Source organism: Podarcis tiliguerta (assembly GCF_965153285.1).
Source record: "Podarcis tiliguerta genome assembly, chromosome: 4".
NCBI lineage: Eukaryota > Metazoa > Chordata > Lepidosauria > Squamata > Lacertidae > Podarcis > Podarcis tiliguerta.
This window is the reverse complement of record NC_139537.1, coordinates 60296853-60315360: the sequence shown is the minus strand read 5'-3', so window position 1 is coordinate 60315360 and position 18508 is coordinate 60296853. Positions and strand designations below refer to the sequence as shown.

The following is an 18508-nucleotide window of genomic DNA, read 5'->3' as shown; positions in this document are numbered from 1 at the left end:
AGAGAAACTCTGCAAACATTTCTGCCAATCAGGTTTCTGCAGTCCTCAGCCAATCCTAATCTGAAAGTATAACTATGGCAAAGAAGTCCCTCTCAGGTGTTTCTAAGCAAAAACACCATGTGATTGATCAGGCTTGCCTAACAAGGCAGGCCCATTATTAAGGCTTTAATTCCATCTGTGTGTGGTTAGGAGACAAAGCACTTTCTTTGTAACTAGCCAAGAGAAAGGAATGGTTGCCAGTTTGAGCAGTTTTTTTAAAAAATAACAAAGAGCAATGGTTGAAGAGTATGTGAGTAACTTGTTGCTCAATCATTTACAGTTACAGGACCAGGAGAAGAAATGGTGAGTAGCTTCTGAGTTTGTTGAAACTTTGTGTTATTGCTTGTGTGGGTGTTTTTCCTCAACAACATTAGCTGAATGCCCCCCTAAAAAGGTCAAGTTTTTTCTTGTTTTGCATTCTTGTTTATCTTTACATTTTCAAAAGCTACCGGTTCTTTTTTGTTGTTTATTTAACAGGATTCATATGGTGTTTAAGCAGATGTTAGAAAGTTGAGATCATGATCTCTGTTTTAGTATTTTAACTTTTGTATGTTTTACAGTATGGCTGCAAAATTGTCTTGATTTTGTTGTTTTATCTTTTTGTAAACTGAGGTTGGTTGGTTGGTTTGTTTACAATCAAACCATGGATACATATTATGAAATAAATAAATCATCAAAACCTTTATGGTTTGCATAAAACATGAAATATGCACTGAAATACTGATAAAACCGGATGTTAAAAAGAGGTTGAGTTTCTCTTCAAAATATGAGTAAAATCAGCCACTTAAAAATATACAAAATAAAATACCATGTTAAAATGCATGTCGAAATTACCTGTTTGCCTAAAAAAGTGTTTAGTAGGCACCAAAAACAAGACACCAGAGTGTCTGCCTAGCATTTTGGCAGGACATTGCATAGTGTAAGCATGAAAAGGGTCTAAACCATGACTGGGGGATCTGGGGGGACAAAGGCAACTCTCCAAAAATGGTGATAGACTAGTCAGTGGTTTGGATGGAGAACTAGGAACCTGAGACCTGAAGGTGTGGAGGAAGCAGATGATTGAATGAAAGAGTTGAAGTGTTTAGGGAAAAGAGGAAGAAATATGTGAAATCTCCCCTAACACAAGTGACAGTGAAAACAATGAATTGCCCAAGGGTACCCTGTAATTCCTTTGCCAATCTAGAATTTGAATCACTTTTGATAAAAAACACTGAAGAAGTCTGATAACTAAGTCTAAACACATTTATTCTTAACTTTATAAAGCCCGTTAGTCAAATGAGATTATATCTCTTGAGAAGATATTGGATTAAATAACCCCACATGCCTACATTTAGAATACATTTGTTTTAAGTTGAAGGTAATACCTATAGTGCTAGATAAAATTCTCAGATACCTCTTGAAAAGCAATGTGTGTCCTGTACCCCATGAATATGAAACTGGCTTCATTGAAACTTTGATGAATAAATCCCATCAAAGTTACATATACATTGAAGAGAGAAATGGCTTATTCTGAAGCAATCCTATGAAGTGTTGTTTGTATTTGTGATGTGCAAATTGTATGGGGGGAAAAGTACGTGCCCTTGATATATAGCACTGGAAATTTTTCTCACACAACACAACATGGAAATACTATACAAGCCTAGAAATGGAGGAATGGGGTAAATTAACAGGAGATTTTGTAATTTTAATGTCATATTACATTTCTGCAAAACCATGCAGAGATATACAAATATTTACTTGTATGGCTGTAAAAGCACGAAGGAATATATTATTTGATGTTTCACACAATATTAACCTGTTTTGGTGGTGGTTTATAAAGTTTAATCCTGATGTGAAGTATTGTCCCATTGCTTCAGCAAAATCAATACATGAGCATTTAGAGTTAAACAGAAATTGTTTTCAGTTGTTCACTACTAGAATACATTTCCACCCTCTCAACACTTTTAAAAAATATATTTTTATTTTCCCTTTTTTTAAAAAAAACAACAACACTTTTACATTCAACTCATCTTGTTTGACTCCCCCTCGCCCTGGCTTCCAAATTCAATCATTCTTCATCTTGCATATCATTATCTTTGTAATTTTCAAATCTTAATTACAAGTACATTGTCCATATTTAACACATCATAAATGTTACAACAAGCCTGCTAACATTTTAATATATTTACAGTATTCTTTAATATATTCTATAAATTTTATCCACTCTTGTAAGAATTTCTTCTTGTCTTGTTGCCTGATCCTCATGGTAAGCTTTGCCATTTTGGCATAGTCTATTATGCTGATTATCCATTCTTCCTTCATCGGTGTGCCTTCTTCTTTTCATTTTTGGGCAAATAGCTTTCTGGCGGCCTTGGTAGTATACATAAACAGTCTCTCTAAGTTCTTCGGTAACTCTCTCCCACTATTCCAAGCAAGAAGGCTTCTGGTTTTTAATAAACATTTAACTCATTGTAAATCATTTCCCAGAAGTCTTTTGCCCTTCTACAAGACCACCACATATGCAAAAAGGTACCTTCATTCTCTTTACATTTCCAACATATATTTCTACCCTCTCAACACTTAAATGGTCATCTGCATTGTTACCTGAGTACAGTGGTACCTCGGGTTACATATGCTTCAGGTTACATATGCTTCATTTTACAGATTCCGCTAACCCAGAAATAGTACCTTGGGTTAAGAACTTTGCTTCAGGATGAGAACAGAAATCGTGCTCCGGTGGTGCGGCGGCAGCAGCGGGAGGCTCCATTAGCTAAAGTGGTGCTTCAGGTTAAGAACAGTTTCAGGTTAAGAACGGACCTCTGGAATGAATTAAGTACTTAACCCGAGGTACCACTGTAGTTAGATATTAATGGCATCTGAAGGGGTTCTTATGCACATATTGGTGTATGAATATACATAGGATTTCCTAATGGGAGTTGGAATTGGAATTGGAATTGATCAGATTCTGGTCCCCTTGGAGAGAGCAGTGTGTGCCAGTCTCTCATCAGCCAAGGGCCCCAGCCAGTGCTTGCATCGGCATCTAGCAGGTGAGAATAGTTGTCATGCTCTCCAAATTCCTTCAAGTGTTTGCTACTGGTTACCTGAAAAAGGCTACAGACTTTGTAACACGTAAGGGTGTCATTCAAGTCATATCATTGTGATCACAATGAGGGTCAGAATGGGAGCTATTTTCCCTTTAGTATTTAAAAAATAGCATTTGCCTAGCTCATTCTGGATCAAGCCAAGGGAAATTAATTCATCTGTTGTTGAAATCGCTGAATGATGAGATGTCAAATACAGTGGTACCTCGGGTTACATACGTTTCAGGTTACATATTCTTCAGGTTACAGACTCTAACCCAGAAATAGTGCTTCAGGTTAAGAACTTTGCTTCAGCATGAGAACAGAAATTGTGCTCCGGTGGCACAGCGGCAGCAGCAGGCCCCATTAGCTAAAGTGGTGCTTCAGGTTAAGAACAGTTTCAGGTTAAGTACGGACCTCCGGAACAAATTAAGTACTTAACCCGAGGTACCACTGTAGTGTAGTAACCTGACCTGAACCCTATGTTATCATTTGAAGTGACAGAGACCTATTGGGATTTTTTTAAAAAAACAAAAAACCTGTTGTAAAGTTCATTTTTTTGATTCACAGTCTTATACTTAATTTCCGCTCATACTTTATCTCTGTGTATTACCTGGACTTCTGTATTCCTAGATAGTGATCCACTTACCACTGAAACATAGATGCTTTGGCTTAAACTGACTTGACCCTGTTGACTTACTGGAACTCAATCAGCTCAGATGCAAGCACTCTAGATTAACTGGTTTGAGAAAAGAGTTTAATGTATCTTTTCTTTATAATCAGCATTTCAGTTACTTCAGATCTCTACTGTTTCTCTGCTAGATTTTTTTTAAAATCTGGGTCTCTGCAGACTCTCATGCTCCCTTGCCTTTCTTCTGTTCTTAACTCCCAATAGTCTCTCCCGGATTCTTCCTTCTGTTATCTTAAGTGCTTTTATTCTATCTGATCAGCTTTGTGCAAATCTTTTTAAAAAATGCTAACTTGACAACCTTAAATTAGATGTACAGTTTTAGAATGCCATCTGCTTTCATCCACCAAATGGGGTTATGACTGAATAGCAAATGAGTAGGAGGGGTACAAATGAAGCCTCTGGTCCTCTGGGGTCTGCGCCAGCAGAACACTTTGAAGCTTGGGTTGTCTGCCTTAAAGTGACTAAGTAAAAAACAGGACATCTGCCAACACAACCTTTAGAGTTAAGTGTTTCTTTCTCTTGTTTTGAAAGATCGTTCATTTGAAGACAGAAGGTACACAAAGCAGTGTTGTTATTCATAGGAAAATATTGCCAATTTTGGTTACTGCCAGCCAGTCAGATTCAACCAGAAAATCCCACTGGTAAGACAGTTATAGTATTGGCTATAAATTGCACTATTTAGCCCATCACTTCAAATTCAGTTTCAGAGCAGATGGAAGGACCATCCTCCACATCTGGTAATTTGCTTGGACCAAACCATCAGAAGGCTTTCTGATCTCATGTCCAGCTTTTGAGCAAACAAACGCGTTCGTGTTGGTTGTCCAAAATGCTGAAGCAGGAAAGGATTTATTTCAAATTTCATTCCTGGTGTCTGTTCAGCGTCTGATGGGAATAGAAGCAAAGTTGTATAAGCTTCTTAAAAACATTCAGAAACTTTCTAGAGCTATAAAGCAAGTGAGTGCTTTCAGGTGCCATATATGTTTCTAACTTTTGTATAGACTGTGGCAGCCAAGACCTCCAGGTGTTAAATTACAACTCCCAACAGCCTCAGACTGCATGGGTAATGATCAGGGACGATGGGAGTTGTAGTCCAGCAATATCTGGAGCACACCACCTGGTTTAGACATTATAGCATGGATGACCAATTAGAGAACTGGGTTTTGAATCTGAATCCAGATCTCCAGTTCGTTCTTTTACTGAAAAGGAGAGGACTTTCCTGTGGTGAAAATATGACCAGGGACTTACTGCCAATATTGGTTTGACTTTGTGAAACCAATTTGTCTGTCAATGCTTATTTAAAAAATGAGAAGCAGCTGCACTAGAAGCACTAGTATCACATATGCATAGGATTGACAGTACATGGCCTTGAAACATACAGAGAGCTGTTCAGCTGGTTTGGCTCCTCCAGTCACTATTGTACTGTACTGAAAGAAGATAAACTTTCTAAGAGTTACCCTGGTACACAGATAAATTAGCATGTTTGATTTGAGTGGAAGCCAATTGTTAGATGCATGCCTGAATTGAATTTAAATATTCACAAAAAAGGCCAGTTTGAAGATAAAGCATAGCATCTAGTCTGCTTAAAGCCAGTATTAATACATGATACTTGATGCATATCCATGCAAGTGTCCCAGCAGAACTGGGAAATCCTGTGCAAGAGCACGGCAGCCATTTTGGGCGCCATGATCTCGCATGATTTTGCACTGTGATCGTGCCCCCTAAAAGTGCTTTTTTCAGGCCCGTAATCTTGCATGGCATCCCAAAATGCATGTTTTGGGGGGGTTGTGCTCTCATGCAAGAGCACAGCGCCGGAAAAAACACACCTCTTTGGTTCCATGATCTTGCATGGGTCATGAGACTTGCATAGGAGCATAGCCAGGAAGACACATGTCCTGGTTTTGAGAGGGTTCAACCTCTGCCACACCCACATACACATGTCTAAGACTTTCCTAACATGAAGGAACTCCACCTGCATATACTGGTCCAAGTATAGAACCTTGTGTCATACATGGAAAATGTATTGCCAGTGGATGGGCATAGGAGTTTTGAGCATCAGCCCACTGTTCCCATCACCGTGTGAGAGCCATTCATATGAGCACTCCTATGGAGAAATGAGTAAAGCAGTTACAGAAAACTGACACATGCACTCGCATTTCTTGCATCTTGTCCTGAGAAGTTGTTTGTGCAGTCATCTTTCCCATGTATGGAAACCTTATAAGAAATATATGTGAGTTTCCTGCTTTGTTACACCAGAAGTGCCGTAAACAGCTACACATAGTCACACATGCAGCTGCTTATCTGCCTCTTACCTGCAGCATCCAAAGCAGGTATCTTGTTCCATCAACAAGAGAACTTTCCGCCCTCCCACCTTGCACTTAAAAATAAAACAACAACCACGCAGTGTTTCTGCCATCTTTCAATGGCAAGGTTACCATAGGGCAGGGTTGGTTGGGATTTTGTGATACTTTATCTTGATATTTTCAGGGTTATATTTTTAGTGTTTTTTATGCTTTTAATTTTAAATGGTTATAACACACAGGAAGCCAAGATAGCACAAAATAAAAATAAATGAGCTGACAATACATTAACAGAAAAACCTATGCAATTGTTTCCCCATGTCTGTTCAACTGTACTTTGCCATGGCAACAGAGGCTAAGCGACAATATGACTCACACTCTTTAGCTGCAAGACGAAATGGTAGAGATGAATTAAGAGATGTAGATCATCCAATCCTGTAGACCAGCATTTACTCACCAGGCCAGATTCTGTACCTGCTGCCACCCACTGCTGTGCAGTCTACTGGTTCCCCCAAGCAGCAGCCAGTTTGCTTGCACAAATAACTGCTCATGCCAGTGGTCTATTCATGTGAACAGTACCACCTCAAACCCAGTACCACCCTCAAATCCAGAAAGGATCCTGCATCCTGTACACATCCTTGCAGAATGTAGCTGTTTGGATATTGCCTAGCTCAAAGAGCAACATGTGATTTTTAGCAGGTTTTATTAGTGTGTGCTGAAAATTTATCTTGTCGTCTTTGTTTTACCAGCCTTCATCAGTTAATGAGAAGATGAATTTTGTTCAAATGTTATGAAAGAGGAGTGAAAACATTAGTGAAATTGCTAGTTTCAATGTCTTTGATGCTTTTACTTTAGTTTTGAGGTAGTCAAGAGGTGTTTGTATGCGTGTCTCCTTCCTTACATTCTGTAAATAATTTCACTAGTGTTCTTCAGTCTGTCTGTCCAAGGGGAAATCTCGAATTCCTCCCATGGGGCTTTTCGGGAAGCACAAGCAGTCAGGGAGGCTACAGAGAGCTGGACAAATAAGTGGAAATCTTATTTAAGGCAGTCCTTCAAGTAATCAAAGTCTAAACTGTGTTTATGTGTCTGTAAAATGGGCAGCCTACTTTTAAATTAGGAAATGATACGATGCTCAGCTTTTATGGAATGCAGTGGACGCTCGGGTTGCAAACGTGATCCGTGCGGGAAGCACGTTTGCAACCCGCAGCGCCGTGTCTGTGCACACGCGGGTTGTTATTCAGTGCTTCTGCACATGCGCAAGTGTCGAAGCCCGTTCCGGTACTTCTGGGTTTGGTGCGGTGCGCAACCAAAAATTGCACAACCCGAAGTGTCTGTAACCCAAGGTATGACTGTACCCTTTTTTGCTTTATCCTACTTGATCTGCTTTTAATTGTAGAAGGATAGTGCAGATGGCCTCAGAACTGGACTACATGTTATTCTTGCTCTTCAAGGACTCATGCCATGGTCTTTCTCACATTTGATACCTGAAGCTGTTGTATCAGGAGATGCCTAGTATTGAAGTGAGCGGTGTGGACTTTTTCATGCAAAATATATGATCTACTCTGCTAGTACTACTGAGCTGTTCTGGTTGTCACGACTTACCCACAAGAGTTGAAAGAAATAGTGGAATAAATGCAGGTGAAACAAAATAAGGTTGTTCCGATGCCTAGAAAAACAATTACGTTGAGAAAGGCATTCATTTTAATAACCTGTCTACACATGTGCAGTCTATACATTTCAAAGCTAGTGAATTATTTTGCTAAAAATAGACGACAAAGGAATTGGCAGATACGACAAGCCCAACAGCTTGGTAAATTGCCTTTGCGGTACTAGACCCAAGTAGCCAGCTGCCATTTACTATGATCCTTTGAGCTGCTTCAGAATTACCCTTTGGAGAAGGTCAAGAGGAATGTGACCATGTAAATGAGAGGAATAATAATTTCATCTTGAAGCCTTTTCTACCACAAAACAACTTGATGATGGAAACATTCCATAGGACCCTGTCTTAAAGTTGGCTACTAGAGTAATCAAACACAAGAAATATCTCTCAATCCAGCAAGATTATACAGCCAGGGCTTCCAGCTCTCTACTATGTCTGCTTTGATCGAAGGCACATGGCTTGTTCTAGAATGAAAAGACCAGGCCCTGACAATGTAAATGTGTGAATCTGTTCACAGGACTCCTGCTGTTACTTTTATCATACTGTGCTTTCCTATTGTGTATAGCTGCGTGGTTAGGTTTGATTTTTCAACACACACAAAAAGAGAGGAAAGAAAAGAAAGGGAAAGGAGGCCTAGAAATAATAATAAACAGGTGCTGTGCTCGATTAGTGGGCCTCTTCATCTTTCACTGAGGCACAGCAGCCATTTTGACAGCTTGCCCAAAGCTTGAATATCACAGTCAATTTTGTACATTACAGTGCATGTAGGCTTTCCAACTGATGTCTTGCTTTGCTGAAATAATATTTCTCATTATTCTTGTTGCAGCTCCTTTATGGGCTAATTTAATTCAAATGTAACATATCCCGCAACCCATAGAAGCATTTGCTGTCATTTGCAGAGCTCTGCTTGGTGTGGATCCTAAGGTAAGTTAACATACGTAAATTCACAAGAGGCTTGTTTCCTCTCCTCCTTTGACAGCCACATGTAACCCCCCCAGTCTTTCAACATGTCTTTCAACTTCATTTATTTATTATTCTTTCTTTCTTACACCCCCCCTCTGGGGGGAAGAGGGCTGTGCCGTAGCCTTCCCTCCAACACCCCCCCCACACACAAAAATCAAACCCCTCCCCCAGTGTCTAAAAGAGCCATTTCTTCTTCTTCTTCTAGCTGGGAAAGAAAGGGAGATTCCTTGTTGAGGTCCCCCCCCCCCACTTCAGGAGGGTAGGAGTGAGGAGGTAAGTTCTTTTGGGCCTGCTCCCAAGCAAGTAGTCACAGGCACCCTGTTCCCTTTGAGCTGGGCTCCTTGCCTCCTGCTCTGTGTCCTGGAAAGGGGAGCGATTGTCCTCCTCGAGGCAGCAGCTTCGAGAAGGTAATGCAGCTGCTCCTGAGGTGGGGAAGGCAGGGGCAGGATAATGGAGTCATTTTTCTCTCTGGACGGCTGGCATCCTCTGTGCCCCTCTCCTCCTCAGTTGGGGCTGCTGTGCTTGGAGGGGGGGCGCAAGTACGCTTTGGGTCTCCCACGTAAGGAGGGACATTCCTTCTGCTGCTCAGCGGAAAATACGTATGGGGAATTCTGGACATCCCTTAAAATTCAAAAAATCCCCCCCCCCCGACGCCATTTTAGGCATCTGATTTCATGGCATGTATTTTCTGGACGTATGGCAAGCCTAGGGTAGTCAAGGGACCTTCTGAACAATGCAAGGGGGAGGGAGGGGAGAAGGGGTCTAGTGGGCAATGGAAAGGATAGGAAACATTCCTTCCATGAACTTGCTTTAATTAACATCTTCGAATCCATTATATTCCTGCATTCATGCCCCATTGTTTTCTTAAAATGAATATTGACGTTGTATGTCATGTCTTAAATACAAAATAAAGCCTCGTAGTTGTAAGTTCAATGACAACAATATAAGAAGAAGAAACAATGTATAGAGTGTGACTCCTGCTTAATATTCTAATGATTGCAATGCTGCTCTTTCTACATGGGTAATTCCTTTTTCTTCATTCTTTCCTCCAGTCTCTTTAGTTAAACTTAATTCTCTAGCCTTTTATTTTAGAAGAATTTCAAATGTTTTCATTAGCACTTCATTATTCTGGAGTTGTCTGTTAGAAGCAAAATTATCAAAACTCTGTTGCTGCAATTAACATATAAATTATCTTCCATTTTACAATAAGAAGCTCCCCGACCCCAAGGTTGGGTTTATTCCAGTTTCCTTTAGACTCTAATTTTCCTGGGTGCATTTTAAAGTTTGTCCACACATAATCATAGTAAACAGGCACACACTATGTATGTGTGTAAGTGTGTGTAAGTATGCACCCTCTAATAGAGAACTCAGCTAGTGTACACTAACAGAACTGGAACAAAAAAGAAACATATCAAAGGACATATCAAAGAGCGGAATAAAAATGCTTTAAATAAGTGAATAAATAAATCCTGAGGTTTCAGTTTAGAAACAGTAAGATATTTTTTGATTAACTGTCAACAATTTATTGAAAATAATTTGTTTGGAATAGCAAGTTCGAGAAAAAGAAACTGGAACCTTTACAACCTTCCTATGTCAGGTTTGTAGGAATTGAGTGTCATGAGGATGTGAGATACTAGTGAGAGTCTTGGAGGTAGTAACTAATGGTGGTCCAAGTCATAGCACCACACTCCCTGTGCAGTGGCTATAGTTAAGGTGTTATGAGCAAATTCAAGCAGACAACAATGTGTTCTAGAAATGGCAACCATTTTATTGTTTACAGGTGCAGGTGGAATTTTGGCTCAGGCATTGGGTGTGTATCCATTTCAGCCTCCTGCCAGAGGGCTGAAGAAGCTTCAGCATTGTGCCAAGGAATATGGCCTCTCCCAAGACACCGATCTACTGAGGTGGCCATCCTAAGGTCTTGATGGCAAGAATAGCACAAACCTCAACAAACTTAAGTTGAAATGGGGATTGTCTGTGGTAACATTATAACCTTCAGTAGTAGCATCAATGTTCTCCAAGAGTTCCATAGGCAGTTTTGTTGTTTAAAAACTCCAGTTGAAATTGGAAGCGATAGCACTGAAGAGCAATTGCTTACTGTTCTTGTTTTTTTTGCAAGGAAGACTTTTCACCCACATTTATTTATTTATTTATTTTATAATATTTTATAATGTTGTATTTATTGTTAATATTGTGTGTGTGTGTACATACACACAGTTATATTTCTTGATTTTGGGTTTTCTATGCTAAAAATACTGCAGTTTTGTGTGTTTCCTCTAATAACTTTTGTACTTCATCAGGTAAAAAGGTAAAGGTACCCCTGCCCGTTCGGGCCAGTCTTGACAGACTCTAGGGTTGTGCGCCCATCTCACTCAAGAGGCCGGGGGCCAGCGCTGTCCGGAGACACTTCCGGGTCACGTGGCCAGCGTGACATCGCTGCTCTGGCGAGCCAGAGCCACACACGGAAACGCCGTTTACCTTCCCGCTAGTAAGCGGTCCCTATTTATCTACTTGCACTTAAGGGTGCTTTCAAACTGCTAGGTTGGCAGGCGCTGGGACCGAAAGACGGGAGCTCACCCCGCCGCGGGGATTCGAACTGCCGACCTTTCGATCGGCAAGCCCTAGGCGCTGAGGCTTTTACCCACAGCGCCACCCGCGTCCCTCTTCATCAGGAGGAAATGCTTAAGAAGTGATATTGTCTCTATTTTCACCTGAATAGAATGTCTCTATTTTCACCTGAGGAATGTTGGCAGAAGACAAGGGTTTGTTGGCAAAGGAGCGTAGGGAAAGGAGCAGGCCTCATCCTATTTCAGATTAGTATTGTTGGTTGTTTTTGCTTGAAGCTATGTTTCCTTGAGTGCTTGGGCTTGGAGGCTCAGACCTGGTGTTATGGGGACAAAGATGAGTCATCTTCAGTTGCTTGGAAACCAGTGGAACTGCTGGTGGGTTGGTTTAATGCTGTGGGTTAACTGTTGCTGTTGCTTCACCCAGAGCTGAAACATGAGCAATTTCCCTGGTGCTTTTCATCTGTCTCGGAAAAATTGACCTTGGTAAAATATCTGGTCTTCAATAAATCAGCAACATCTTGAGGGATGTTGGGCCCATTAAATTGTTGTTTTAGGGGAGTTAGGATAGCTTGTGAAAAATAGTCTCTGGGAAGGATTGATGAGAGGCTGTGAATCCTGCTGGATTTAATTGGTCAAGGAAGAAGTCAAACTGGGACAAAAGCAGGATTGTTGTATGACAGGGGATGTGTCAGTGAGCAGCTTTAAACATCGTCTTATCAGGGGTGATATTTGTTCTCTAAGAAAGGATGCAGCAATTGTTTAAAGTCCTGACAATTGGGATTTGGGAGGGAAAAGAAACAGGAAAGCTCTAGGCTGACTCCTTCCATGTCAGAAGCTCTGGTTGCTGTGATGTTTGTTGTGTGTCTGCGGCTACAGTCCTGCACACATTTATCTGGGAATATGTCCTGTTGAACTGAGTGCAAATCATTGCAGTCTCTCTCTCTCTCTCTCCCTCTCTCTCCCTCTCTCTCTCGCACACACACACACACACACACACACAGACACAGCATTTTGTTATGTACACCAAGCAAACAACACTCCCTGCTTCTAAGGTCCTCAGAGGCCCAGTCCTTACTATTTCATGCTTTAGTCCATCTAGAGAACCACAGAACTAGTAAATAGATGCCACTGGTTGGATGGATTGCATGAGGAATGGGCCTGTTTTAAATTACCAAAGTGAGGGGAGGGAATAGGAGCGAGGCAGATAACAAACTGTAATTGAATAATAGTGGTGCAACTATTTCATAAGTGCTACACCATTTGCAGATAGAAAATTAGAGGCTAAGTTTGGTGTTTTGTTTGTTTTCTCAGGGGCAGCAGTTGCAAAAAAATTTGGGGGGGCGGGAGTTTCAGGCATTAAGTCAGTGCATGTTACTCTTCTTTTATTTTGCCAACCATTCTGACAGTCGAAACAAAATAAAAAAATTCCTTCCAGTAGCACCTTAGAGACCAACTAAGTTTGTTATTGGTATGAGCTTTCGTGTGCATGCACACTTCTTCAGATACTTCTTATCTGAAGAAGTGTGCATGCACACGAAAGCTAATAACAAACTTAGTTGGTCTCTAAGGTGCTACTGGAAGGATTTTTTTAATTTTGTTTCGACTACGGCAGGCCAACACGGCTACCTTCCTGTAACTACATTCTGGCAGTGGCAGTGAAAGTCCCCTAGGTGGCTGTCTCTTGTCTCCCCAGAATACCTAGGATATATCATTCCAGTACATTCTGGGGAAAATTGGAAGCCACCAGAAAACAGCTTCCAAGAGGTACTATGCCTACATTTAAAACGCTTAAAGTATATTAATAAAGTCAAGGTTGTAAGCTTATGCTAAAATTTATAGTGCAAGCAAACGAACACTAGATGATTTTACTGTAAAATATTACATAGTGATTTCCTTCTTTTGGTATTTTTGTTCATAAAGAAGTCAAGTTACAGTATGTGTGGTATGATTTCATCATAGCAGTTTGAGCTAATTAGATTGCCCCGCAGGAGACTTATTGACTAATACAGGAATTAGGGCCTCATAATTGCTGACGCTTACCAATAAACTCTGATTTAGCTGGCTGCACACACTTACACATGAGTACGTCTCATTCATCCCAAAGGAGTTTTCTCGTGAAAAAGGATCATTTATATCTTACAGAACTATCTTACTCAAAAAGATTCCATTACCACTTTTGGAAGTATAGTTTTAAGAGAAGCAAGGTTCACATCTTAAGGACACAGTGCCCCTGACATAAAGGCATATAAAATTAGCATTTGATCTGGGAATCCTTAGCTTGTGCAAACACACCAATTCCTAGGAGCAGAGGTGTCTTCGCAGCTGCGAACAAGCAGTTCGATGTTTACATCACATGATGGGTCTAACCATGGGACAGGATGTTCCAGGCGATTCTCAGGGATTTGTTCTTTGTGTAACATGAGGCCTTCCTGTTGTCGAGGAAGTCTGAGTCAGTTGCTCGGAGGATTCTGAGTGAGCAGACATGCTTTTGTACAGTCTACAGTCAGGAATAAAAGTAGAGATGAAATAGGATACTTTCTGACTGTTTTCTTTCTCCTGCTGCTATGCAAAGGGGGAAGGGGTGTGTGCACCTTTCATCAGGGAGGTGACGCCTATTCAGATCTCCCTGGTCTGCCAGGATGCCAGCCAGGGTAGGTCACTGGCAACAGGTCCCGACAAGCCTGGGAGAGGGGCCAGCCTTTCCCGAGGGGGCCAGTTTCCAACACTTTGGCCCCCTCAATCTTGAGGAGGCTGAGCGTGGAGCCAAGCGTGGCAAGATTCAGTGGCTGGCTCCTCCTTAGCATGAGAGAGGAAGCTGCACTGTGCTGGGCTCTGCGCTCTGCCTCCTCCCGATGATGCAATATTGTGCAAGTGCCACACACCGCATGCATGACATCACACACACACGCCATGTGCATGATGTCACACATTTGAGAAGCGTGCTGGGCCCCCTCAATCTTAGGTGCAAGATGGTCTTCTGAACCTGTGGCTAGTGGAAGAGTGAAGTAATACATCTGCTATAGAAATATATTTATGGTAACTTGGTTTGGATCAGGAAGATCTCTCAGTTCAACCTATCTTTTGGAATGTTTCTCCCTGTATAAAACCTCTGCCTCATAATTTCATTTAGGACGAGAAGAATGACCTCCAGTAGTAGACTCTCAAGTTTTGGTCTTCAAGAGGTAAGGACAGATGTTTGTCTTCTAGAAAGATTTTGACTGATGTTCAAACCTTTGTTTGGGGATTGAATCCAAGTTATTTTGTTCACAGAATAGCTTCTACTTGTTAAACTGAACTTTCCCTCTGTATGCCCCCACAAAATCTGTTCCAGAGGATTGGGGGAAGCCCTACAAGAGATTTTCTTTTTGGGGGGAAGGGGAGATTCCACTGCATGAGTGGGAACATTTTAATTTATTTAGATTTTAGAATCTTGGTGTCTGTGTGTGTGTGTGTGTGTGTATTTGTTGTTATTGTTTAGTCATTTAGTCGTGTCCTACTCTTCGTGACCCCATGGACCAGAGCACACCAGGCACTTCTGTCTTCCATTGCCTCCCACAGTTTGGTCAAACTCATGCTGGTAGCTTCGAGAACATTGTCCAACCATCTCGTCTCTGTCGCCCCCTTCTCCGTGTGTGTGTGTGTGTGTGTAACAGCTTTCTAAGTTCAACTGACTTGATTTTTTAAAGAAAAGGTGAGAAAAAAATCACTAACTAAATATATAGCAATCAATGTTCCAATGTACTTCAGGAATACGGTTAAGCATTTAGCTGTATTCTTATGTTCCATCAACTTTAATGAGACTCAAGTACAAGCAATTTTAGTCCTGGAACATATTCCCTTATTCCACATTCTTCAAAGCATTGTGCTGCTCCTATTTTATTGGTTTGTGGTGATGGAGCACTTTAAGATCACAGCTAAATTCAACATATCCACCCTCTTTAAAGTTCTCTACAACTGGAAAGATGAATGACTCAGTGGAATATGAATTATTTTACAAAACTTTTGTACATGCAAATCACTGTTTAATGTAAACTATTGATTCTTGGGAAATTTAGCAGTACCACATATCACACTGTATTTTATTTATAAGATTTTGCTGAAAGTGCATCTTTCTCAAAGTAATTCTGCACACCAGTTATATCAGGAGTGGAGGGAGAGAAATACCTCTGCTCTGCCCCAATGTATGGTAGCTGTCCCTGATATGTTTTCTGCTGGGGAGGGGAAACAAAAACCACACAGCCAGCAAATACAGCCTCAAAAGGCAGGTGTGACTCCAGTGTCCTTTGAAACTCTGTCAGGGCCCACTAATCAAGCACTAAGTGCCAGCCCTGATGCCCATATTCCACTCCCTTAGAGGGAGAAAATGAAGTCTCAAAGAGAGGAACATACTGTCTCTCACACAACACTCCCTGTATCTCTATAGCCAGTCTACTGGGGAAAGGGCTTTAGCCCTAGTCCCTAGATAACAAGTGGGGAGGCCTTTCAGGACATACCCTTTTCCACCAGGAATATATTTCATGCTGGTGTGTATTTCAAGTTCCACTGGAGTAATGGGGCTTCTGTCAAAACCTGCACCCCCTCAGGAAGCAGAAATCAAATATAACATTGTGCTCTTTCCTGATTTAGGAGTGTTTTTTGACTATTTCACTGAGGGAGACTACTTGGGGAAGCACCACGACTCAGAAGAAAAGAAAAGCAGAAAGATATAGAGCCAGAAATGAAGCCCCAGTTTTGGTATGTAACAGATATGGTGTTTTTTTAAATCAATTCACTTTTCCATCACTCCAATGGAAACAACATGATCTGGTGTGTGTTGGCTGTACTAGTATCTATGGTTACAAGCACTTAGCCCCATAAAATGCTCTGTCATGTGCAGTTTGTCTTGGGATATCTTTCCTTTCTACATAGCAGAGTACTGGTGTTGCAAAAAAAGAAAAGAAAAGAAAAGAAAAGAAAAGAAAGGGGGGAAAGCAGAAAACTGGTGTGTGGAGAAGCGATGGAATGTCTTAGCCCTTTCTCCCTTTCTATTTTCCCCAATAAGTCCAGCTCCCTCAGTTGAAATTTACTCTGTAGGGGTAAATATAAAAGGTAGAAGTGTAAAGACTTCAAAATAAAATCAGGCCTGTCTTCCACTTTAGTTATTCTGGCTGCAGTTCACAAAACAAAAAAGCAAGGAGGGAAACTTTATGTGTAGCACCATGTGTAGTTTAAATCTTATTAAAAGCCTGTGTTTGTGTGCATGGTTTTGATGAAGAAGTACATCACACTATTATTAGGATTTGAAGTGAAATGGCTATAATATCAGTGTTACAACTGTGCTGAAAATACAATATGCAAAAGAGACTTGTATGTAGTTCTGGTTGAACAGTTCATCATAAATATTTGATGCTGAGAGCCTTTTTTTCTCCACTTTATGAATTATAAATAGAGGATACCATAAACATTTTGATTTGCTATAGAAATAGATACTTGCCAACCAATATGCTTCTATACAATTATGTGCAGATACGGCCAGCTTTCATCTTGTCTTCCTGCTTAGAGGGGAGCTCCTGTGGAATTTGTCTGATACAGGCAACCAAACGCATGTGTCCTGGAAGTATAGGATCTTCAAGGTTGAATTTGCTGATCACATGATGTCGGAGGTGCTAGAGAAGACAGAGAGAAGGAGGCAACATTCAGTGTATCATTCTGGATTGCTCCCCCCATTCTACTATACAGGTACACATGCTGTATGCAGCAGAGCATGGATTTGCCCATTGATAAATAAATCTATCTTTTGTAGCAAAGGTGTTTTATGAATGGCCACATATCTGGTGATAGTCGGCTTGGTAAAGGTAAAGTTTCAGGTTAAGAACAGAGAATGAAGTAAGTTCTTAACCCGAGGTACCACTGTAGTCACCTTTGACTGGACTTAACTGTCCAGGGTTTCTTTACCTTAACTATACCTTTATATAGATAATGCTTTGCTGGTTAATATGGGCCTTTGGCAGTAGATTTCCAGCATAGGTGGGGGAGTAGGCTAGATGGCTTTTGAGGTCCCTTCCAACACCATGGACCTATGATGTGGGATGCTGCATATCTGGTCAATGAGATAAAAGCATGCAGGAGGAGTTGATGTTACGATATAAAGATTATTGTTTCATATAAGGCAGACGAGGTACGAATAGTATGTGAATAGTGTTCTAAGGCTGAATTCCCATGTGTAGTCACCTGGGGTAAGCGCCACTGAACACAGGTAGATAAACTTCCAAATAAATATGCATTGGGTTGAGCCTCCAGTGCTGCACTTTGTATTGGTAAGCATGTCAGCCTTTCCCAAGATCTGGCTGATGTGGTGTGTTTGTGTGCGCGCGCACACACGCAGTGAAGAGGGATATGGGACTGGCAACTTACCATAGATATGTGATACACCAAGTCAGATGATGAGAGAGACAATATGCAGACTAGCATGATAGCTTGGGTGGGGGGGGGGGGGAGAAAAGGTAAAATCACTGGCAGCTGTTCATACAGAATAGTTTGTTGTCATAGATTTGGGATCCTCAGCTGCTCTCTGTGTGTGTGCGCCTCTGCGCATCTCTCTGCAGTGGAGAGATCTGAGTCAGCCACACCTCCACATTTTTATTAATAGATACACTTTAGTTCTCTCATCTCCTGCTGTCAATTCCTTAGATTGTTAGACAATCCTACATAGTGTCAAGAAAGGCAAGGGAAGGAGACAGAATTGAGGGAAACCCACTCAGAAATTTCAGCTTCTTTCTGCTCTCCTCTTAAATGTCACATAATTGCATGCTGCTTTCTTCCTTCCATTCTTTAGGGCATAGAGAAGGGAAAGGTGCGCACACACAATCAAGGAGTTGCTGCTGCAGTATATGAACCTGTGAAGATGGCTTATGCTGTGTCAGCCCTTTGGCCCATCCGGTACAGTACAATTACCGTATTTTTCGTCCCATAGGACGCTCCGTCCCATAGGACGCACCTAGTTTTTTGGGGGGGAAATAAAGGGAAATTTTTTTCCCTTTATTTCCCCCCCCAAAAGCAGGTCGGGGAAACCGAAGCAGGTCGAGGAACAGCGGGGTGGCGGCGCTTGTGGGGCTGGCCGATGTCTGCCCCGCGTGAGGGGCGCTCTGCTTCAGGGCGCCCCTCGCGCCAGGCAGCAGGCTGCTATCCGCAGCGTGGGGAGCCCTGCGGGGAGCTCCCGCAGGGCTGCCTAGGGTGCGGATGTGTTCCCGAAG

The 18508-nt window shown here is 41.5% G+C and overlaps 1 protein-coding gene across 1 annotated transcript in view; it reads left to right on the top strand.

The window, feature by feature from the left end:
• The window catches only part of LOC310677064 (uncharacterized protein), a 546359-nt gene extending 528156 nt beyond the window's left edge, over positions 1 to 18203 (top strand). The window contains exons 7-9 of the mRNA XM_083439368.1: positions 8573 to 8670; positions 16782 to 16994; positions 18091 to 18203. The gene's annotated coding sequence lies outside the window, so the exon portion shown is untranslated. The remainder of the gene's footprint in view (positions 1 to 8572; positions 8671 to 16781; positions 16995 to 18090) is intronic.
• Positions 18204 to 18508: the final 305 nt, after the last annotated feature.